Raw genomic sequence first — 23,984 nt, forward strand, 5'->3', positions numbered from 1 at the left:
GGTTCGGTAACATTTCACCAGGGCCATTGCCAGCCCCTAATTCAGCGTGGTGCCCGTGAGCACGCACAGAAACCTCCCCACGCTGGGAGGGGGCACTGCTCCACCTTCAGGGAACATTTTAGAAGCCCCCCAAATGGAAGACTCAACAATTGCTTCCTGTTTCTGCCTGCTTTCTAAACACTTTGCCATGTCTTACCACCATGCCCATAGTTTTTAACCATTCTATCCATTCGTATGTGTGACACTAAGGGCATTCACATTGCTGTGCAACCATTGCCACCATTCATCTCCAGAACGGTTTCATCTTCCCAAACTGAAACTCGGTCCCCATTTTCATCTTGCAAAACTACAACTCCATACCCATTAACAAATTTCCTGTTTAGAAAAAAGTGCGGTTTGCTATCAGCACTCATTTAATTTCACGCTCTTTGAGGCTGAAGCAAATGTGACTGATTTTCAGTGTGAAAATAAAATATAAAAAGTGTTCTTGGCTGGGTGCAGTGGCTCACGCCTGTAATCCCAGCACTTTGGGAGTCCGAGACTGGTGGATAGATTGAGGTCAGGAGTTCAAGACCAGCCTGACCAATATGGTGAAACCCCGTCTCTACTCAAAATACAAAAATTAGCCAGGTGTGGTGGCAGGCACCTGTAATCCCAGCAACTCGGGAGGCTAAGGCAGGAGAATTGCTTGAACCCGGGAGGTGGAGGTTGCAGTGAGCCGAGATTGTGCCACTGAACTCCAGCCTGTGTAACAGAACGAAGTGCTGGGATTATAGGCTGAGCCACTGTGCCTGGCCTACACTGGTGGACTTTTAGGGTTGTTTTTTAGAGTTGTTTTCTGATTTCGGCTGTGAGCATGGGCACACCATAATTCTCTTTATTTTCTTTTTTTTTCTGGAGACGGAGTCATGCTCTGTCTCTCAGACTGGAGTGCAGTGGTACGATCTCAACTCACTGCAACCCCTGCCTACTGGGTTCAAGCAATTCTCCTGCCTCAGCCTCCTAAGTAGCTGGGATTACAGGTGCATGCCATCATGCCCAGCTAATTTTTGTATTTTTAGTAGAGACAGGGTTTCACCATGTTGGGCAGGTTGGTCTCAAACTCCTGACCTTGTGATCAGCACACCTCGGCCTCCCAAAGTTCTGGGATTACAAGTGTGAGCCACTGCACCCGGCTATAATTCTTTTCAATGTTACACACTTCGGCTAAGTCGCCAGGGTTGTCCCTCTGTGGCTGCATGAATCTTAGATTCCAGGAGCAAATCAGTACATCAGCCACTGAGGTTGGGGCAAGTGAAAAAGGACAGCCCTGCCGGCTGGGTGCAGTAGCTCACATCTGTCATCCCAGCACTTTGGGAGGCCGAGACAGGAGGATCACTTGAGCCCGGGAGATCCAGATCAGCCCAGGCAACATAGCAAGACCCCATCTCTACAGTCCCTTATTTGTTAAATGAACAAATAAACTGCACAGTTAAATGAACAAACTGCACAATTACTTTATAACAAAATTACCTTTGAGAAATATTATAATTTTGTAAACAGTGACAGCCAGACCCTCTTGCAGCTTGTCATAGCTTCTGCCGTTCCACATCCAATTCCGTCTTTCTCTCCGCATCCACCATAGCTAATAATTAGCAACATGAGCTCAGTGCAAACGACAGATGAGGCAATCATTACAAACATTAGATGCCCTCCTGGAGGGCAAAGTCCCCACGTCCCCAGCTGAGATCCCAAGGGCTTCAAGAAGTGTTTTCCACATGGAAAGTGACTTTGTCAAGTGAAATAATCAATGAGGTCCTTATTGTGTGAGGGAACACAGAACAATTTTTAAGGTAAAACTATCACCGGGCACGATGGCTCGTACCTGTAATCCTAGCACTTTGGGAGGCCGAGTCGGGTGGATCACCTGAGGTTAGGAGTTCAAGACCAGCCTGACCAACAAGGAGAAGCCCCATCTCTTCTAAAAATACAAAATTAGTTGGGCATGGTGGCGGGCGCCTGTAATCCCAGCTACTCCAGAGGCTGAGGCAGGAGAATCACTTGAACCCGGGAGGCAGAGGTTGCAGTGACCCGAGATCACGCCATTGCACTCCAGCCTGGGCAACAAGAGTGAAACTCCATCCCCAAAAAAAAAAAAAAAAAAAACTATCGTGAGATACTTTAATTCACCTAGCAGATAAATAGGCAAAGCTCAGTGTGAGAAGCTCCTTGTGTTGTTAGGGTATGGGGAAGCAGGCACTGCTGGCTGCTGTTGGTAGAAGGGTAAATTTGTGTAACCTCTTCGGAGGAAAATTTGACAAAGCCTGTCTAAATTTGAAATGCATATGGCCTTTGACCCAGCAAGTTTGCTTTGAGAAGTTATCTTTCAGATATATATGCACACAAAGGCAAAAATCTATGGATAAATATAGCCAGCCGGATACAGTGGCTCACATCTGTAATCCCAGCACTTTGGGAGGCTGAGGTGCGCCAATCACTTGAGCTCCGGAGTTTGAGACCAGCCTGGGCAACATAATGCTACTCCATCTCTACGAAAAATACAAAAATTTAGCCAGGCATGGTGGTGCATGCCTGTAGTCCCATCTACTTGGAAGGCTAAGGTAGGAGGAGCACTTGAGCCCGGGAGGTCGAGGCTACAGTGAGCTGTGATCATGCCACAGCTCTCCAGCCTGGGCGACAGAGCAAGACTTTGTCTCAAAAAATAATAATAACAATAACAAATAAAATACTTGTGCTCACTTTGGCAGCACATATGCTAAAATTGGAATGATACAGAGTAGTTTAGCATGGCCCCTGTTTAAATTTTAAAAAAAGAAATAGCCTTGACTGGGTGATGTGGTTCATGCCTATTATCCCAGCACTTAGGGAGGCCGAGGCAGGCAGGCATTTGAGATCAGCCTGAGCAACATGGTGAAGCCCCGTCTCTACACAAAATACAAAAGTTAGCTGGGCATGGTGGCGCATGTCTGTAGTCCCAGCTACTTGGGAGAAAGAAGTGGAAAGAAGTGGGAGGATCGCTTGAACCCAGGAGGTGGAGGTTGCAGTGAGCCAAGATCACACCACTGCACTCCACCTTGGGAGACAGTGAGACCCAATCTCAAAAAGAATAAAAAAGAAAAAGAAAAAGAATAGCTTTCATTGCAGTGGTTTTAGTAGCACCATACTGGAAGCAAGCTGAATATCCAACAGGAAGGGATTGCTAGCTGAAGTGTGGTCCATCTACACCGGCACCATCCGATAGAGCTTTCTGCAGTGATGGAAGTGGCCTGTGTCGCCACCCAGTACAGTGGCTCCAGTCATGTGTTTCCACTGAGCATTTGAAATGTGGCCAGTACACCTGAGGGACTAACTTTATTTAATTTTAATTAATTTAAATTTAGCTGGCTGTGGTGCTGCACACCTATAGTCCCAGCGACTCGGGAGGCTGAGGTGGGAGGATCACTTGAGGCTGGGAGGTTGAGACTGCAGTGCGCTATGATTGTGCCACTACGTTCCAGCCTGAGCAACATAGCAAGACCTCATCTCTGAAAAATAAAAATGAAGAAGAAGACAAATTTAAATAGCCATGTGTGATTAGTGATTACCATCTCAAACAGTACAGATCTACACGATAGAATATTTTGTAGCTGGAAACAAGAATAAGACAGATCTATATGGACTAATAAAAAAAAATTATTCTCCCAGTCTGGGCAACATAATGAGACCCCGTCTGGAAAGGAAGGAAGGAAAAAAGGAAGGAAGGGAGGAAGGGGGCCGGATGCTCTGGCTCACACCTGTAATCCCAGCACTCTGGGAGGCCAAGGCAGGCAGATCACGTGAGGTCAGTAGTTCAAGACCAGCCTGGCCAACATGGCAAAATCCTGTCTCTACTAAAATTACAAAAATGACCCAGGAATTTTGGCTCAAGCCTATAGTCAAAGCTACTTGGGAGGCTGAAGCAGGAGAATCGCTCGAACCCCAAAAGGCAGAGGCTGCAGTGAGCCAAGATCGTGCCGCTGCGCTCCAGCTTGGGGGACAGAGACAGGCTCCATCTCAAAAAACAAAACAAAACAAAACAAAAAAAGAAGGCAAGAAAATAAATTAGCCAAGAAGCGTAGTGGCCTGCACTTGTGGACCCAGCTACTAGGGAGGCTGAGGTGGAAGGATCGCTCAAGTCCCAGAGGTGGAGGCTGCAAGTGAGCCGAGATCACACCACCGCACTCCAGCCTGGATGACAATAAATAAATAAATGAATACTCTGCTGTGGACTGAATGATAGAACTTTGAGAAAGGGAAATCCCCTTTCTACAGTGATGGGAACATTCTATAACTGCTCTGTTCAGTATGGTGGCTCCAGACACCTGTTTCCATCAAGCACTTCACATGTGGCTGGCGCAATTGAAGAGCACAGTTTTTTAATTTTAATTCATTTAAATTTAAAAAGTCACACGCGGTTAGCTTCTTAGAGTCGAGTTGCATAGCCTTGTCTTTCATTTTTCTTTTTTTTTCTTTTTTTTTTTTTGAGACGGAGTCTCACTCTTGTTACCCAGGCTGGAGTGCAGTGGCACAATCTTGGCTCACGGCAACCTCCGCCTCCCAGGTTCAAGCAATTCTCCTGCTACAGACACATGCCACCACGCCCAGCTAATTCTTGTATTTTAGTAGAGACGGGGTTTCGCCATGTTAGCCAGGCTGGTCTTGAACTCCTGATCTCAAGTGATCCGCTCACCTCGACCTCCCAAAGTGCTGGGATTACAGGCGTGAGCCACCACGCCTGGTCGGTTATTATTCTAATGGGGTGGGGAACTGCCACATAATCCTGTGTGTGTACACATACACAACTAGTGAGAAAATTCCAGATAGTGACAGGCATTGTGAAGAATGTAACGGTAGCTATGGGGCCAGATGCAGTAGCTCATACCTGCAATCCCAGCACTTTAGGAGGCTGAGCCAGGAGGATCGTTTGAACTCAGGAGTTTGAGACTAGCCTGTGCAACATAGTGAGATCCCCTCCCTACAAAAAACACAAAAATTAGCCAGGTGCGGTGGTGCATGCCTGTAGTCCCAGCTACTTGAGGGGCTGATGCAGGAGGATTGCTTGAGCCCAGGAGGTCAAGGCTGCGGTGAGCTTTGTCTATGCCACTGCACTCCAGCCTGGATGACAAAATGAGACCCTGTTTCAAAAAAAAAAAAAAAAGTGACTAAGGGAGACTGAGTGGGAGCAAAATGGACAGAGGTGAGCCTGGTTGTCCAAAGCCAAGAGCTGGGATTGTGCTCCAAATGTCCTGGGCGAGCTGGGCACAGTGGCTCACGCCTGTAATCCCAGCACTTTGGGAGGCCGAGGTGGTGGATCACCTGAGGTCAGGCGTTTAAGACCAGCCTGACCAACATGGCAAAACCCCGTCTCTACTAAAAATACAAAAATTAGCCAGGTGTGGTGGTGCATGCCTGTAATCCCAGCTACTTAGAAGCCTGAGGCAGGAGAATCACTTGAACCTGGCAGGCGGAGGTTACAGTGAGCTGAGATAGCACCATGTCACTCCAGCCTGGGCAACAGAGCAAGACTCCGTCTCAAAATAAATAAAGACTTAAGTAAATAGCCTGGGTGGCCCCTGGGAAAGTTTTAAGCCAGAAAGGGTTCTTGGTTCCAGTAACTCACTGGGACTGGCAAACCAGGGAGTGGGAAGAGGCAGAAGTGAGGCCAGTGAGGAGGGTGCCGGCATATACCTCTCAGGTACCCTGGGCTCCCCCTCACTTCCTCCCTTCAGACCCCGAGTACTTTCCTCTCCCCACTGTTGTATTTGCTCAAAGAGAGCGTTGAAAATGAGGGACGAGGGATGTGGCTCCAGCCATCATCTTTCTGGAGATCTGTGCACTCCTAGACTGCTGAGAGGAGAATGAATTGTCCGAGGCCCAGTGGGAGCAGAGACTAGTCGGGAGGGAAGAGGAGAGGAGATGGTGGCTTGGACACGGCTGTCGGTGAAGGGACAGGGCTGAAAGAGCCTAGGTGTGTGTTGGAGGCTGAGCGGATGGGCTTTGCTGATGAGTTAGGCTGGAGGAGTAAGAGGAAGAGAGAGAGAAAGGTTTTTGCTTGGACACGAAGACACGGTGCAGCTATTGAGTAAGAGAGAAAGTGGGAGGGACCGGTGAGGAAGAGCTGCAAATGGAGAGATCAGAAATGCTTTCTATTCTGTATTATATTTTTCAAAACAGTACACATTCATGAGGAAATCATGAGACACCTCCAGACTCTGGGACATTTTTAAGTCAGCTAGCCTGGATTCCCCAAATGTCAATGTCCTAGAAAGGAAAAAAGCAGGGGATTGTTCTAGATTAAGAGAAGAAGGTGATGTCATAACCAAAGCAAAACATGAAAATCATTTGTCGGATCCTGGTTCAAAAAATAATTAGCTCTTACAGATATTCTTGGGATGCTCAGGAAAATTTGAATGTAGACTGAATAATAGATAAAATTATGGGATCATTTATTAGATGTGATAATAGTATCACAGTTACCCTCAGGAGAGGCAAGCTGAAGTGCAGTATTTAGGGGTAAAAATGTGATGTTCGTAACCTCTTTTCCAATGATTCAGATAGATGGACAGAAAGATTGATAGCTGGATAGATAGAAAGATAGATGGATACATAGATGGAGGGACAGATGATAGATAGATAGGATAGATGATCAACATATTAGATAGATAGATAAATAAATGGATGAATGGATGGAAGGATGGATGGATGGATGGGTGGATGGATGGGTGGATGGAAGGATGGATGGATGGACAAATGGAGGAAGGGAAGTGGGGACGGATGGATGGATAGATAGATGAATAGATAGATAGACAGATAGATGATAGAGGTATAGATAGATACATAGATATAGATACATAGATAAATAGACAGATGATAGATAGATAGATGATTGATAGATAGATAGATAGATAAGGCTGGGCACTGTGGCTCATGCCTGTCATCCCAGCACTTTAGGAGGCCAAGATGGGTGGATCATTTAAGGTCAGGAGTTTGAGACCAGCCTGGCCAATATAGTGAAACTCTGTCTCTACTACAAATAAAAAAAAATTTTTTTTAATTAGCTGGCATGTACCTCTAATCCTAGCTACTTGGGAGGCTGAGGCAGAAGAATCCCTTGAACCCAGGAGGTGGAGGTTGCAGTGAACTGAGATTCCCCCTACTGTACTCCAACCTGGGCGACAGAGTGAGACTCTGTCTCAAATTTAAAAAATATATATGTAAGATATATAGATGATAGACAGATGGATAGATACATAGATAGGCAGACAGATGAATGAACAGACAGAGGATAGATAGACACATGGATGGATGAATAGATTAGATAGAGGATAGCTAGCTAGATAGCTAGATGATGGATGGATGGATGGATGGATGGATGAATAGATGGTAGATGGATAGAGCAAATACCACAAAAATGTTAACTATTGAATCTAAGAGGAAGATTCATTATGCTAGTCTATTTTTCTTTCTTTTTTTTTTTTTTTTTTTTTTTTTGAGACAGAGTCTCGCTCTGTAGCCCAGGCTGGAGTGCAGTGGCCGGATCTCAGCTCACTGCAAGCTCCGCCTCCCGGGTTTACGCCATTCTCCTGCCTCAGCCTCCCGAGTAGCTGGGACTACAGACGCCCACCACCTCACCGGGTTAGTTTTCTGTATTTTTTAGTAGAGATGGGGTTTACCGTGTTAGCCAGGATGGTCTTGATGTCCTGACCTCATGATCCGCCTGTCTCGGCCTCCCAAAGTGCTGGGATTACAGGCTTGAGCCACCGTGCCCGGCCTCTATTTTTCTTTCAACTTTTTGGTATGCTTGAAACATTTTTATAATAAAAAGTTTGAGGGGGTATTGAAAAAACTGGTTCATTTGATATATAGCAATGTGTAACAGCTTTTCTTTCTCACTGCAACCTCTGCCTCCTGAGTTCAAGCGATTCTCCTGCCTCAGCCTCCTGAGTAGCTGGGATTACAGGCATGCGCCATCAGGCCCTGCTAGTTTTATATTTTTAGTAGAGACGGGGTTTCTCTATGTTGGTCAGGCTGGTCTCAAACTCCCGACCTCAGGTGATCTGCCTCGGCCTCCCAGAGTGCTGGGTTTACAGGCATGAGCCTCCACGCCCGGCCTGTAACAGTTTTTCTGAATGTTTGGGCTGCACGTAGTTGCTTAGCACCTCTGCTTTGCTGGCCCCTGCTGGGCACCTGGGCACTACCTGAGGAGATTCCAGTGAATACCAGGGCACAAGAACCTGAATTATCCTGCAATGTGGACAATTTGGCCCAATTTTTGAAGAGCACCCAGTGAGGAAGAGGTTTTTGGAAGTGACACCAATGAAAAGTGGGAGGAACCCAGAGCACAAAGGCTGTGTGCGGCCATGTTTCTTTAGCCACATCCAGAATCCCATGGGGTCTGATTAAAAATGCAGATTCTTGACCCTACCCAGGCCTTGCTAAGTCAGACCATAGTGGAAGGGCTGAGACATTTTCATTTTAATTTTTTGTACAGACAGCGTCTTGTTATGTTGCCTGGACTGGTCTCAAACTCCTGGCCTCAATTGATCCTCCCATTTCAGCCTCCCAAAGTGCTGGGATTACAGGTGTAAACCACAGCATCTGGCTACATTTGTATCTTTAACAAGTCCCGCAGTGGCGTCATGCACACTTTACTTTATGAATCACTGGCCTACAGATGTGTACATTGGCTAGGTGAGGTGGCTCACGCCAGCACTTTGGGAGGCCAAGGCGGGTGGATCACCTGAGGTCAGGAGTTTAAGACCAGTCTGGCCAATGTGGCAAAACCCCGTCTCTACAAAAATACAAAAATTAGCCAGGCATGATGGCAGGTGCCTGTAATCCCAGCTACTTGGGAGGCTGAGGCAGGAGAATTGCTTGAACCCGGGAGGTGGAGGTTGCAGTGAGCTGAGATCACACTATTGCACTCCAGCCTGGGTGACAGAGTGAGACTCCATGTCAAAAAGAAAAGAAAAAAAAAGGCTGGGCGCGATGGCTCACGCTTGTAATCCCAGCACTTTGGGAGGCTGAGGCGGGAGGATCACGAGGTCAGGAGATTAAGACCATCCTGGCTAACACAGTGAAACCCTGTCTCTACTAAAAATACAAAAAATTAGCTGGGCATGGTGGCGGGTGCCTGTAGTCCCAGCTACTCAGGAAGCTGAGGCAGGAGAATTGCGTGAACCCTGGAGGCAGAGCTTGCAGTGAGTCAAGATCGCGCAGGCAACAGAGTGAGACTCCATCTCAAAAACAAAAACAAAAAAGGGTGTGTACATTGAGTTTATCCAGAAGACAGCTGCTTTTGACTGCCTACCCTCAAATCCATGACCTTTATGGCATTCTGATTTTTTTTCAGGGTGACGACACATTCAGCTTCAACTAATAGATTATAATTGGTCTAAACCAGTGGTTTACAAGGAGGGAAAATTTTGCCTCCCAGGGAACTTAGAAAATGTCTGGAGACTTTCTCAGTTATCACAGCTAAGGATGACTGGGGTCCACAGGGTAGAGGCCAGGGATGCTGTTAACATCCTACAATGCACAGGACAGCTCCGAGCAAAGAATTATCCAGGCCAATACGTCTGTCAATAGTTCTGAGTTAGAGAAACCTTGGTCTAAACCAAACATAAAAACCCTACTCCCTACTTCGCAGCCTACTCTGCAGCTATTGAAGGCCACTGGACCCAGTTCTGACCAATGAGACCTGAAGGAAGTCAGAGAACGCTTTTCTTCGTAAAAGAAACCCATGTGGCTGACCCCAATCCTCTCTGCCTCCTCCTTTGAATACAGATGTGATGTCTGGAGTTGTGGCAATAATCTTGCAACTATGAGAGAAAGGACAACAGACTCACACCCTGACATCAGAGTCCCTTATATCCAGACATCATCTTCTTCCTTTTTTTCTTTCTTTCTTTTTTTTTTTTTTTTTTGGAGACAGAACCTTACTCTGTCTCCCAGACTGGAGTGCAGTGATGCAATTATAGCTCACTGCAGCTTTGACCTCCCAGGCAACCCTGCTGCCTCAGCCTCCCAAGTAGCTGGGACTATAGGCCTGCACCTCTAGGCCTGGCTCTCATTCTTTTTATTGGTGTTGAAACTATAGAATCTATTTTTAAATTAACCCAACTAAGTTGTTGTCTTTTGTAGAGACAGGGGTCTTGTTATGTTGCCAGGTATGGTCTTAAACGCCTGGCCTCAGGTGATCTTCCCACCTCGACCTCCCAAAGCACTGGGATTACAGGCGTGAGCCACTGCACCCGGTGTTAAAAAAAAAAATATATATTAAAAATTTAAAAAGAATGATCATGGGCCAAGTATGGTGGCCCACACCTGTCATCCCAGCACTTTGGGGGACTGAGTTGGACAGATCACTTGAGACCAGAAGTTCAAGACCAGCCTGGGCAACATGGTGAAACCCCCATCTCTACAAAAAATACAATAGCTGGGACTACAGGCACCCACCACCACACCCAGCTAATTTTTTGTATTTTTAGTAGAGAAGGAGTTTTGCTGTGTTGGGAGGCTGAGGCAGGAGAATGGCGTAAACCCGGGAGGTGGAGTTTGCAGTGAGCCGAGATAGTGCCACTGCACTCCAGCCTGGGTGACAGAGCAAGACTCTATTTCAAAAGAAAAGAAAAAAAGAAAAAAAAGTTAGGGCCGGGCGCAGTGGCTGACACCTGTAATCCCAGCACTTTGTGGGGCTGAGGCAGGTGGATCACTTGAGCCCAGGACTTTGGGACCAGCCTGGGCAACATGGTGAAACCCTGTCTCTACAAAAAAACACAAAAATTGGCTGGGCATGGTGGTGCACACCTATTAGTCCCAGCGACTTGGGAGGCTGAGGTGGGGGGATCACTTGAGCCTGGGAAAGTCGAGGCTGCAGGGAGCCATGATCTCACCATTGCACTCTGGCCTGGGCAACAGAGTGAGACCCTGTCTCAAAAAATAATGACAATAATACCAGTCTGGCCAACATGGTGAAACCTCGTCTGTACTAAAAATACAAAAATTGGCTGGGTGTGGTGGCACACACCTGTAATCCCAGCTACTCGGGAGGTTGAAGCATGAGAATCGCTTGAACCTGGGAGGCAGAGGTTGCGGTGAGCCGAGATCTCGCTGCTGCACTCCAGCCTGGGCAACAAGAACGAAACTCTGTTTTTTAATATATATATATATATATATAAATTCAGCATATATATATATGCTGAAATTCCTGCAAACTAACGTTAACTTTGTCTTCATTGCGGGCAGAATGGCAATAACATCATCTGGAGGTTATGATGATGTCATCTGGGTAGGAGGCAAATTTTTTTTTCTCCTTACACTGGGCCCTACAGAAGGGGGTGAGGTTTGGCTGAAGGTTTGGGGGATATAGCTAAGGAAGGATGTCAGTTCTGGGCCAAGGACAGGAATGACCTATCAGATCCCCCAGGGAAGGAGCAGGACCTTGGAGCATTTATATCTGCGGCACACAATTGTGATTTCTCCACGTTGCAATTTCCTTTCACTATCCCCATGTCTAGCTGTCCTAAGGAAAGAGCTGGATCCCTGAGGCAGCCCAGAGAAGCCAAGTCTAAGGTGTCAAGAGGTCATGGGCAGAATCTCCCAAGGCAGCCAGCTGGCTGAGTGACAAATGACGACAATCACAGATTTGTGGAGAGTACAAGCATTCTTCAGAAACTCCCAAAAATACCAGTGAGGGGAAACTGGTAAGTGGACTTCCTCGAGGACTCACGCACAGTGCAGAACAGACCACTGTCCCATGCCCTTGCAGGGACACACTGGCCCCTAAACACTGGCCCACACAGCACCGAGTCACACTTGCCCCTCCCTCTTGCCTACGGTCCTCCCCAGCCACAGTTGATGCTAACGAGCTTTGCCCTTCACTCCCGGGAGGTCAGCAGCTTTTGCACATTTTAAGATCACTTGAGAGTTTATAAATATGTCCTGTTTCTCTATGACCATCGCTATGGAAGAGACGAAGGTGTCCTAACCTGTTTCCCATCAAAACTTCTGTTCTAACCCTAAAAGGAAAAGCAGCAATAAAAACAACCAAAACATTTTTTAAAAATAGGTTTTATAGTTTCAAAAACAATAAAAAGAATAAGAGCCAAGCCTGGAGGTGCACACCTGTAATCCCAGCTACTTGGGAGGCTGAGGCAAGAGGATGGCTTGAGCTGGGGAGGTTTAGGCTGCAGTGAGCTGCGATCATGCCACTGCACTCCAGCCTGGGCGACAGAGGGAGACACCATTTGTAAAAAAAAAAAAATTGAGACGGAGTCTCGCTCTGTCTCCCAGGCTGGAATGCAGTGGCTGGATCTCAGCTCACTGCAAGCTCCGCCTCCCGGGTCCACGCCATTCTCCTGCCTCAGCCTCCCGAGTAGCTGGGACTACAGGCGCCTGCCACCTCACCCGGCTAGTTTTTTTTTTTTTTTTTTTGTATTTTTTAGTAGAGACGGGGTTTCACCGTGTTAGCCAGGATGGTCTCGATCTCCTGACCTCGTGATCCACCCATCTCGGCCTCCCAAAGTGCTGGGATTACAGGCTTGAGCCACCGTGCCCGGCCAATTTTTTTTTTTTTTTTTTGAGGTGGAGTCTCATTCTGTCCCCCAGGCTGGAGTGCAGTGTCATAATCTCGGCTCACTGTAACCTCCGCCTCCTGAATTCAAGCGATTCTCCTGCCTCAACCTCCCAAGTAGCTGGGATTACAGGTGCATACCACCACGCCTGGCTAATTTTTGTATTTTTAGTAAAGACAGGATTTCACCGTTGGCCAGGCTGAGATCTCCAACTCCTGAACTCAGGTGATCCACCCACCTCGGCCTCCCAAAGTGCTGGGATTACAGACTTGAGCCACTGCACCGGGTGTTAAAAAAATAATAATAAATTAAAAAATAAAAAATTTAAAAAGAATGATCATGGGCCAAGTACAGTGGCCCACACCTGTAATCCCAGCACTTTGGGGGACCGAGTTGGACAGATCACTTGAGACCAGAAGTTCGAGACCAGCCTGGGCAACATGGTGAAACGCCCATCTCTACAAAAAATACAAAAATTAGCCAAGTGTGGTGGCACACACCTATCTTCCTAATTACTTAGGAGGCTGAGGTGGGAGGATCACTTGAGCTCAGGAGTTCAAGACCAGCCTGGCCAACATGGGGAAATCCCAACTCTACAAAAAATACAAAAAATTAGTCAGACATGATGGTGAACACTTATAGTTTCAGCTACTTGAGAGGCTGAAGTGAGAGAATCGCTTGAGCTCAGGAGGCAGAAGTTGCAGTGAGCCAAGATAGTACCACTGCACTCCAGCCTGGGCAATAGAGCCAGATCTTGTCTCAAAAAAAAAAAAAAGCAAAAATAAAACAAAACCCAATGAACATGTAACCCAATTCTGGCTAATGCTGGCAAGTCCGCTAAGAGGACTTCTGGGAAAGATTTTCTTGCTCCTAACAGGTATCCCAGGAAAGAGATGTCACTCTCCCTTCCTCTGGGCATTGTCTACATGTGATGTCGGGAACTGCTTAGCCATCTTGCTGACAACCTGAGAAAAAAAGACCACACAGAGAGGAGGCCAGAGCCCTAGCTCTGAATGTCTTACTCTGAAGATAATATCAATATATTTCCTTATTGTTTAGGCCAATTGGGTTGAATTTTCTTCCATTGGAAGTATCCTAATACAGTAGAGGCTCAATTAAGTTTTTGTTAAATAAATAACTAGGGGCTGGGCACAGTGGCTCATGCCTATAATCCCAGTACTTTGGGAGGCTGAGGCACGAGGATTGCTTGAGGCCAGGAGTTCAAGACCAGACTGGGCAATATAGTGACACTCTATCTCTCCAAAAAAATAAAAAATCAAAAAATTAGCTAGGCATGGTGGTGCACACCTGTAGTCCTCCCTGCTTGGGAGGCTGAGATGGGAGAATGGCTTGAGCCCAGGAGTTCAAGGCTGCAGCGAGCTATGGTTGCACCACTGCACTCTAGCCTGAGTGACAGAGCAAGACACTATCTCTAAAATATGAATAAAGAAATACATAAATGGATACCTACATTTGTTAAAAATAAGATCTCAAGCCGGGTGTGGTGGTTCACACGTGTGATCCCAGCACTTTGGGAGGCCGAGGTGGGCGGATCACCTGAGGTCAGGAGTTGGAGACCAGCCTGACCATCATGAAGAAACCCTGTCTCTACTAAAAATCCAAAAAACATTAGCCAGGCGTGTTGGTGCATGCCTGTTATCTCAACTACTCGGAGGCTGAGGCAGGCGAATCGCTTGAACCTGGGAGGCAAAGGTTGCAGTAAGCCAAGATTGCACCATTGCACTCCAGCCTGGGCAACAAGAGCACAACTCCATCTCAGAAAAAAAAAAAAAAAAAAAAAAAGATCTCAAATAGTAACTAGTAGTGATGAAACTTTTTTCTTTTTTGAGACAGGGGCTTGCTGTGTCACCCAGGCTGGAGTGTAGTGGCGCGAGCATGGTTCACTACAGCCTCCACCTCCCAGGCTCAAACAATCCTCCCACCTCAGCCTCCTGAGTAGCTGGGACTACAGGTGTGCACCACCACTCCCAGTTAATTTTTGTATTTTTTTATTTTATTAATGTATCTGAAGCTCACTCTTCCTCAATACAATTACCTTGTATTAATTCAGTTAAAAGATATTTAACCCATTTACTCAGCTGGTCACAGTGGCTCACACCTGTAATTGTAGCACTTTGGGAGGCTGAGGTGGGTGGATCACCTGAGGTCGGGAGTTCAAGACCAGCCTGGACAACATGGTGTAACCCTGTCTCTACTAAAAATACACACACAAAAAAAAATTAGCTAAGCATAGTGACAGGCACCTGTAATCCCAGCTACTGGGGAGGCTGAAGCAAGAGAATTGTGTGAACCTGGGAGGCAGAGGTTAAAGTGGGCCAAGATCGTGCTACTGTACTCCAGCCTGGGCAACAGAGTGAGACTCTTTAAAAAAAAAAAAAAGTATTTCAAAGGTATTTCATCCATTTACTGATAGCAACATTTGAAGCCAGTGGTTCCCAGGGCCATTAGTTTCACTAGGAGAGTTTTTTTAAATGCTGATGCCTGGGACCCACCCCAGACCAAGCATTTGGTATTTGTTGAAAGCCCTCCAGCCCCATCTCTTCACTTGCTTTTCCCACCTCAGTTATGCTACGCTGGTCTCCTTTCTGTTCTTCAAATACGCCCATGTCTTCCAGCCCCAGGGCCCCCGTGCTATTTCCTGACTCTGTACCTTCTGCAAAGCTAAGGCCCATCTTCCAGGTCTCATATAAATAGTGTCTTTCCTGAAAGCATCTCCTGACCATCCGCAAGTAGGATCACAAACCCCTCCCAGTCAACCTGACAGCCTCACATAACTCCTGTCACCATGTGTCATTTTTGCTTACTAGCAAATCAAAGAACAGAAGCAAGCCATTTGATTGTTTCTATTTTTTTTTTTTAGACAGAGTCTCATGAGCCTCCGTACAAAATAGAAAAGTTGATGGGATTTCAGGGAAAATGGATAATCTTCAGTTGGGGCAGTCAAGGAAGGCTTTGTGGAATCTTTGAATTAGATCTTGACATTATATTTTGACAGTAATTTAAATAAATACCAATAACGTTATTTTTTCTTAAGACTCATGCAACCGCATCTATGTAAGGGAATCCTTACATAGTGTTCATTCGAGTACAAAACCACACTTTGGGATGCTTTACAATTTAACAATCAGGAACACTTACTCTATTTTACTGACTTAAATTTGTCGAGGTGGCAGGGAACAACTGAGTGAAGGGTGGGAAATGGCAGTGTGTATGTGGGGGAAAAAAGTGGCCAGCAGATAAGGGAAGCAGGGTGCAGAGTATTTTGAGGAGTTAGACCTGACCAGCTATAACAGGAAATAGAGGCTCTAGATTGAAGAATAGCTACAATGGATGTTACGGAGAAATTCCAGCTGGGGTGGAAACATACAGCTGCAAAATTGGAAGAGCAGCTAATTCTAGGCAGAAAAGAAGAAAGTAAAAGGCATCTGAGGGGAGAATAAATTAATGCTTACTGATAAGTGAACAAGCCTCTGGAAGTAGAAAGGTAAAAGCATAAATTGCTTGGTCAACCACAACCACTTGGGAGTGCTGCAGGCTTCATGACTAAACCAAAGTCTGTCCCTGAAGCTCCCTCTTCCGGCAGAAATAAACACTGCACACTAAGCTGGCTGACTCCTTTAAAAGGCGCTTGCCAATCTCTAAACAGTATACCTGTATGGGAGTCACAATTGTAATATCTTGGTGAGGGTTTTGTTGTGCCTTCAGGCAAACTATAAAAGGAACACTAATTTAAATAAATACAAACAATGTTATTTTGTTCTTAAGATTCATGCAACCACATCAATGTAAGTGAATCCTTATATGGTATTCATTCAAGTGTGAAACCAAACTTAGGGATGCTTTAAAATTTAACAATCAGGAACAAGACTCTGTTAAAAAAAAAAAAAAAAAAAAAAAAAGAAATGTTAGAACTCTGTCAAACTATAAAAATATAAAGTGAAATAGCACAGTGCAGAACAGACTGTACAGACCAGTGTGCTACCTTTCATGTAAAGGGGAATTACATATATTATATATAAAATTTTTTATTATTTATGTATATACAGTACTCGCTATATATGCATAAAGTCTGAAAGTACATGCTGGGGGGAAGGGGTGGATGGGAGACAAGGATGGAAGATTTTTTTCGTTGGTTTGTTTTTGGAGACTGTGTCTCACTCTGTCACTCAGGCTGGAGTGTGGTGGCACGATCTTGGCTCACTGCAACCTCCACCTCCCAGGTTCAAGTGATTCTCCCACCTCAGCCTCCTGAGTAGCTGGGACTACAGGTGTGCGTCACCACGCCCAGCTAATTTTTGTATGTTTATTAGAGATGAGGTTTTGCCAATACATATATATTGGCCAGGCTGGTCTCGAACTCCTGACCTCAGGTGATCTGCCCACCTCGGTCTCCCAAAGTGCTAGGATTACAGGATTATGGGTGTGAGCAGTGAACAGCCTGGAAGATTTTTTGTTATATGCTGTTTAAAAGTCTTTAAGTAGTTGAAACACATGAAGACATCACCTCAAAAAGTCATATTAACGATTCAAAAATATGCACATTAAGGATTAATTTGTTTGAAAATTTAAAAATTGAGAAATATCACAGGACAGCAATACAGTAATCATGAATAATTACAAAAATAAGTGCTGGCTGGGCATGGTGGCTCATGCCTGTAATCTCAGCACTTTGGGAGGCCGAGGCGGGTGGATAACAAGGTCAGGAGCTCGAGACCATCCTGGCTAACACGGTGAAACCCCATCTCTACTAAAAACAGAAAAAATTAGCCGGGCCTGGTGGCTGGTGCCTGTAGTCCCAGCTACTCGGGAGGCTGAGGCAGGAGAATGGCGTGAACCCGGGAGGCGGAGCTTGCAGTGAGCCGAGATCGCGCCACTGCACTCCAGCCTGGGCGACAGAGCAAGACTGTCTCAAAAAAAGAAAAGTATCCCTGGAAAGTAAAATTGAGTAGAGAATTTAAATGGGTTATTATCACCTTTGACTTTATAAACCTGCACACTAACACACAAAATGTGTATGTATTTAATTACAAATAGTAATTAAATTAAAGACCTGGCAGGCCGGGCGCGGTGGCTCAAGCCTGTAATCCCAGCACTTTGGGAGGCCGAGACGGGTGGATCACGAGGTCAGGAGAGCGAGACCATCCTGGCTAACACGGTGAAACCCCGTCTCTACTAAAAAATACAAAAAAATGACCTGGCGTGGTGCCTCACACCTATAATCTCAGCACTTTGGGAGGCAGAGGCAGGAGAATCACTTGAGGCGGGAGTTTGAGACCAACCTAGGAAACAAGTGAAATCCCCTATTTTTTTTTTTTTTTTTTTTGAGACTGAGGCTGGCTCTGTCGCCCAGGCTGGAATGCAGTGACACAATCTCGGCTCACTGCAACCTCCATACCGTGGGTTCAAGCAATTCTCCTGCCTCAGCCTCCCGAGTAGCTGGGATTACAGGCACCTGGCAACACACTCAGCTATTTTTTGTATATTTTGTATATTTAGTAGAGATGGGGTCTTGCCTTGTTGGCCAGGATGGTCTCGAACTCCTGACCTCAGGTGATCCGCCTGCCTCGACCTCGCAAAGTGGCTTACAGGCGTGAGCCACCACACCCGGCCTGAAATCCCGTATTTTTAAAAAGGGTAAATAAATGTTTTTTTCCCCTCTGGGAGTGACAATACATGGAAATTTCACTTTCTACATCACTAATTTTATGAATGTGCTTATGTTGCTCTATACTGCTTTTCAAAACTTTTCTAGTACCTATGCTTGTAATTCAGAATTTCTCATTGAACTTGATAGAAGCACTTTAGTTCAAGGGGCCAAGTGTTCTTCAGTGAGTTTTCAAGTGAGCATCCTCACCTCTACAACACTCACACAGCTTAAAACAGACTAATGTTCGCTCATGTCAAGATCCTGCCAGCTCTGCACAATGCTGTAACACCAATATGACCCAGTTCCCACATCCCACATCTTCAACAGCTTTAGCAGCCACGGCCTTTCTTGCACTTGACTTGATGCAGCTTTGAAGTTTTCAAAAAGCACTTGACACTGATTTATCAACATTGCAATGCCTGACACCAAGTGTACATCTTTAAGACTATTCAAGGTATTTTTTCCTTATACTAAGGTCACACAGATTTTAATGGGCACTAAAATTACACAGAAATTTGCATACTAACTGGAAGTGATCGCCTGCCTAGTAGTGGTTGAGTTTGTTGGGTTCTTGTAATGTTTCCTGATTCACGTACTAACTTGCATGGGAGGGTCATGGAAATTATTATACATAGGATGCACTCATAATGAAAACTCACAAAGGATTTCCTTAAGATTTACAGATTCCTCAAATTTTAGTCCAGTAACCATAACCCTAAAGCTAAAACTGGTTTAAGCCACCCTTAGCTGCTTTATAATTGCTGCGAACAACGTAAGATTTTTCCACAGCAGAGGTTGTTCATGAATCCCCTAAAACTTTAGGGGAGAAGGGAAGGAGTGATTCCCCTTGGGGGAAAACCTTCCAAAACCTTTAAAGGGCCTCTGGATGACTGCCTGGTGTCCACCCCTTGTATTAAACCAGTTTCCCTGCAACTTCCACCTTTGGTTCTAGTCAACACCTTACCAGGACCATTCGATTGGGCAAATGCTACCATATACTTGGGACAAATCCAAAGGTCAATTGTTTCCCCCACTGGTATGTGCCAGTCCTCCATCTGTAGTCACATAAAATCTGACATTTTATCAGCAAGAATTGTTTCAAGGAATAGCTCATTCTCTAACCACTAATTCCTTTTCTACACCTTGGTGGCCATGCCTTTTAATGCTTTACCTACCACATCCTCTTAAAATTTGATCCCATGACTGTCTACGCAGCTCAATGTGCATTTATACAGACCTATGTACTTGAAGCATCCTTTCAGTTACCCTCCCACCACTCCCACCTTTTAAAATTCCTTCCTTCTTCCTGGTGTTCCGGTAATTCTCCCATTCTCTTACCTCACACATCACCCACAAACCAGTATTTTTAAAGTTAACTTAGAATTAAATCTACGTATGTAAAATACTTCCATCTCCCAACAACTTTGTCTTGCTGTTCCCCCAGCGGGAGTACAGTGGCACTCAGATCACAGCAACCTCCGCTTCATTGGTTCAAGGGATTCTCCTGCTTCACCCTCCCATGTAGCTGGAATCACAGGCACTCACCACACCTGCCTTTTTCTATTTTCAGTAGACATAGGGTTTCACCACATTGGCCAATCTGGTCTTGAAGCCGGCTTTTATTTGCACCCACCTTCTACAGTTCATACTATATTAAGGTCAACCCCCTTTCACTGACATTTCACTGTTACCACAGCAACATTTGTAGACTGAAAACCTTGATCCCCTTCACCCAGTCTAATGCAAAATTAACCTTAACTTTTAAAAAACCACACCAGTTGGGAATGCAACAACTTTATTGAAAGAAAAGTGCAATGAAATTTGTTGAAACCTTAAAAGGGGAAACTTAGACACCCCCCCTCAAGCGCAGGACCAAGTGCAGAGTGGACTCTTTCTGGATGTTGTAGTCAGACAGGGTGCGTCCATCTTCCAGCTGTTTCCCAGCAAAGATCAACCTCTGCTGGTCAGGAGGGATGCCTTCCTTATCCTGGATCTTTGCCTTGACATTCTCGATGGTGTCACTGGGCTCAACCTCAAGGGTGATGGTCTTGCCAGTCAGGGTCTTCACGAAGATCTGCATTGTCTAACAAAAGGGCCAAACACCACCAGGATTTAGCAGACAATGTATTAATCTTCCTAATACTTAAACTGTATGTTATATTCACCCAAATGATTACAATTTAAAAGGTACCTAAGAAACTTCACAAAATACACTCGCCAACCCCGAACGCATAGTTTAAAACCCAGACTTCAGCTACTTAAGAAAGTAGGTACATAGAACTGACCAAAGAAACTGACGCCTCACTTACCCCTCCCCTCACCAGAGGTCAGGCCCCTGTCGACTCAGGAGGGCCTACCCTAGGCCCCAACCCTGCGTCCTGCGACGAAGAAAAGCCTACTGCGCACCTACCGGCAGGTGGCCCCACCCTACATTATGAGCCAACAGAACGGATGACGTCACGACACTGCGAGGGCGCGCGCTCCTCAAGCTACGGGTGCAATGGCAAGTGACACCGCCATTAACTGCCGCCCCCGCAACAGACGACAAAGCGAGTTCTCCGGTCAGTGACAGACTTCACATCAAGGTCCCCAAATGTTGCCCCAGCCCACCTCACCAGAATAAGAGCGTTCCCGCATTAGCGAAAACCTCAAGGCCTTGGGTTCTTGCCGCAAACCATGCCCCCCACCTTGTTTCAACAACCTCACAGCCCGCCTCACAAGCGTCTTCCATTCAACACTCGGGAACAGCCGCCATTTTGCTGCGCTCCCCTCCCACCCGCTGCTCAGGGGCACCTTGCTCGCGGACCCAGACTACAGCCCTCGGCGGTCTCTCGACCCGCGGCGTCGGCCCCCCTCCATCCCACCGAGCGGCCCAGCGGCCACGAAAGCCCTGGCCGGCCCAGCAGCCCTCTGCTCACCAAGTGGCGATGACACCGACACACGAACAAGAACTGCGATCTCACTCCCGGCTGCGACGGAACTAGCTGCGCCACACCCGGCGCGTCCTTATATAGTCATCGGCGTTCACCGCCCCAAGGAAATTCCTCCGCAGAACCGCCGAGAAGGGACTACTTTTGCTCGCCCGTTCCGGTCTCTGGAAAGAAAACCAGTGCCCTAGAGTCACCCAAGTCCCGTCCCGAAATGTCCTCCTGCTGAGACTGGGGTTCTGGGACCGAGTCTGGTGGGCAGCGGGCCACCGTCCTGAGCGTCCAAGCGGAAGAATCAGGGCGCTCGCTGCGCCCTGCGGCCATGACGTGGAGGCGCTCGCCGAGAGGAGGGGGGCGTCCGCGGGAGGCGCCAAAACCCGGTTGCGGACTCCGTGGCTCCAGGAGCGGGTGGGCGGCCCGCGTTCCTCAGCCGCGGCCCCGCGGCCCCTCCCCTCAGCTTCCGCGGTCCCCTCGGGTCGCGAACCCCGCGTTCGGCGGACGTGGGGCACGGACCGAGCGCCTCCCGCAGAGTCGGGGTCTCCCTCCCCTCCCTCGCGACCCGCCCTGGCCCACCCCGCGAGACGGACGGGTCTTTATTTTTGGGTCACATTTGAGATAATGACGGGGCTTTCTTTGCTCAGCCCCCCTCAGTCTTCCTGAGCTTAGCAGCCCGGTCGCGGGGGCTCCCCGGTGCCGCGCCCCTCCCCCGCTGCGGGCCGCGGGACAAGGACAATGACTCAGCAGATCTCAGGCCGGGCGCGGCCCTAAAGCTGGGGAACGCTCGAGAACTTTCGAGGGGAGACACTGCAGAGGAGCTGGTGTCCAGGTTAAATTGGAAAAGAGAGGCGGAAACCCCACACAGGTTTTTTTTTTTAGCTGGAACCCAAGGCTGAGGGAACGACATCCTTCTAGACTGTTCTTTCACCTTCGTGTACATTCTGAGGGCCGGGTATGGAAAGGTCCTACTTGGTTTCAACAGGGAGGCCTAGAAATTTCTCTGGTTTCAATGGGTACGATTATTGTAATCAGGATCCATTCAATAATCGGACCCATTTAAACGGAAGGTTTTAAAAGACAGGAATAGAATCCCAGCCCTATTTCAGGGCAGGGTAGGGTGTCAAATATGAAATGTAATTCTACAGGGCAATTCTATTTTGATAAAAGAAGTGAGGAGAAAAGAATCACCAGCCAGGTTTTTAAATTTTTACCACAACCTATTTTGTGATCCTTATGTGTCATTTCTTCAGTATATTTTTAAAATGTTTTAACAAATACGAACATGGTGAGATTTTTTAAATGTGTCTTTTTAAAGTGTACAGTGAAAAGTCTCCCTCATGCCTTCAATTTCCCAGTCACTGTTCCTTCTGGAGTCTTCTAGAAATAGTCCCTGTTTCTACAAATGTATTGGAGGTAGGGAGACTATTTTGATTTCTACCCTTGAAAGCTTCAAAAAGAGAGAAAAAGAGGCTAGCAACTGAAAAATATTTTGCCATTAGGAAAAGACTACATTCTTGTTTTAAGTTATGAACATTACATTATTTAAACGGCACACTTAAAATATGCATCAAAGCAAAATGAACCTGCTACATATTCTCCATGGTAACCCATGTTTGTGTGTATTTATGAAAATCCAAGATCTGTGCAATGTTCAAAACAGACTTTGACATCTCTAATTTTTAACAATTTTAAGAGAATGAATTCATGTGTTAGTGGGAAATTAAAAGGAATAATAAGTGTCATCTTCCAGGATTGGCAGGAAACCCCAGTGAGTTCCAATACACATTTCTGCAAAGTTTTTGTTTTTTGTTTCTCCCCTAGATTTCGGGAAGGAGTTTTGAAAGGAATAAAAAGCTGAGATTCTTTGTGAGGTGACGAGGCCTGGCTTTCAACCACGCCCTGGTTGCTTTTGGCTGTTGCTCTGCTGCAAGCCTTGTGATTCGTGTTGTTTAAAGGCTGAGTCACCAGCTTTGTGACATAGCTTTTTTCAGAGTCCAAAAGGTACAGAGAAAAAACAGCCCTGACTGCAGAGGGATGGGAGGGAGAGGAGGACAGAAGGAGGAAAAAGGAAGAAGAGGGGATAAGGGTAGGGTGGGTAATGGGCCAAAGGTGAGCTACAAAGAGAAACCAGTGTTGTCTTTAGCAGAAAAAAATTATTGAAAACACCCCAGCATTCCCTGACTTAAATGGTTATTGAAGCAAACAGAAATAAACCTTTCTCCAAGGTCACTGAGGTGACAGAGAAAGGAAAAGAAAATGGCCTCCCAAAACACAGGTGTCTGATGCTTCTCTAGAACAATGATTCTCAACACGGAGCGATTTGCCCTTCAGGGGGACATTTGGCAATATCTGGAGATATTCTTGGTTGTCACAACTCAGGGAGGTTAGGGGGTGCTACTACTAATACTAGCACTCTTGGTAGACACCAGGGATGCCGCTGAACATTCTATGAGGAACAGTCTCCCACAATAATCCCACCCAAAATGTTAATAGTGCTGAAATTGAGAAACCGTGTCCTACAAAGGATTTTTGTTGTTGCAACGACGGCTTTTCTATTTTCCGAAAGCGTTCCCAAAGTCTAAATGTCCCACTTGGACTCAGGAGTCAGGTATCAAGTCACGCTCTTAAAACCTAAACCCTGCTGACCTAGAATGCGATGTGCTAGAATGTGCGAGAATCGGGATGAGTCACCGAATCCGTTTTCAGTTCGTTCCACCCACAGATCCGTCCTTTGCAGGCGCCCCAGAAAAGATTGCTTCAGAGCTGGCACCAATGGAGAAGGGACAGAGGCCCAGCAAC

The 23,984-nt window shown here is 46.4% G+C and overlaps 1 long non-coding RNA gene and 1 pseudogene across 3 annotated transcripts; one reads left to right on the forward strand and one right to left on the reverse strand.

Annotated features, from left to right (window-relative positions):
* Positions 1 to 2,731: 2,731 nt before the first annotated feature.
* LOC112635654 lies at positions 2,732 to 2,831 on the forward strand (annotated as a pseudogene).
* Positions 2,832 to 20,039: 17,208 nt separating this feature from the next.
* Positions 20,040 to 23,984, reverse strand: LOC112634283. Of its 3 annotated transcripts, none has more exons than XR_003121751.1 (3): positions 23,832 to 23,984; positions 21,180 to 21,355; positions 20,040 to 20,344 (listed from the first exon to the last, which is right to left on the reverse strand). It is a non-coding gene; the product is annotated as an uncharacterized LOC112634283 (long non-coding RNA). The 3 variants fall into 3 exon arrangements; XR_003121752.1 differs by lacking the exon at positions 23,832 to 23,984 and adding an exon at positions 21,762 to 21,885; XR_003121750.1 differs by lacking the exon at positions 23,832 to 23,984 and having other exon boundaries at positions 21,180 to 21,961.

The sequence above is a fragment of the Theropithecus gelada genome, chromosome 11 (genome assembly GCF_003255815.1).
Source record: "Theropithecus gelada isolate Dixy chromosome 11, Tgel_1.0, whole genome shotgun sequence".
NCBI lineage: Eukaryota > Metazoa > Chordata > Mammalia > Primates > Cercopithecidae > Theropithecus > Theropithecus gelada.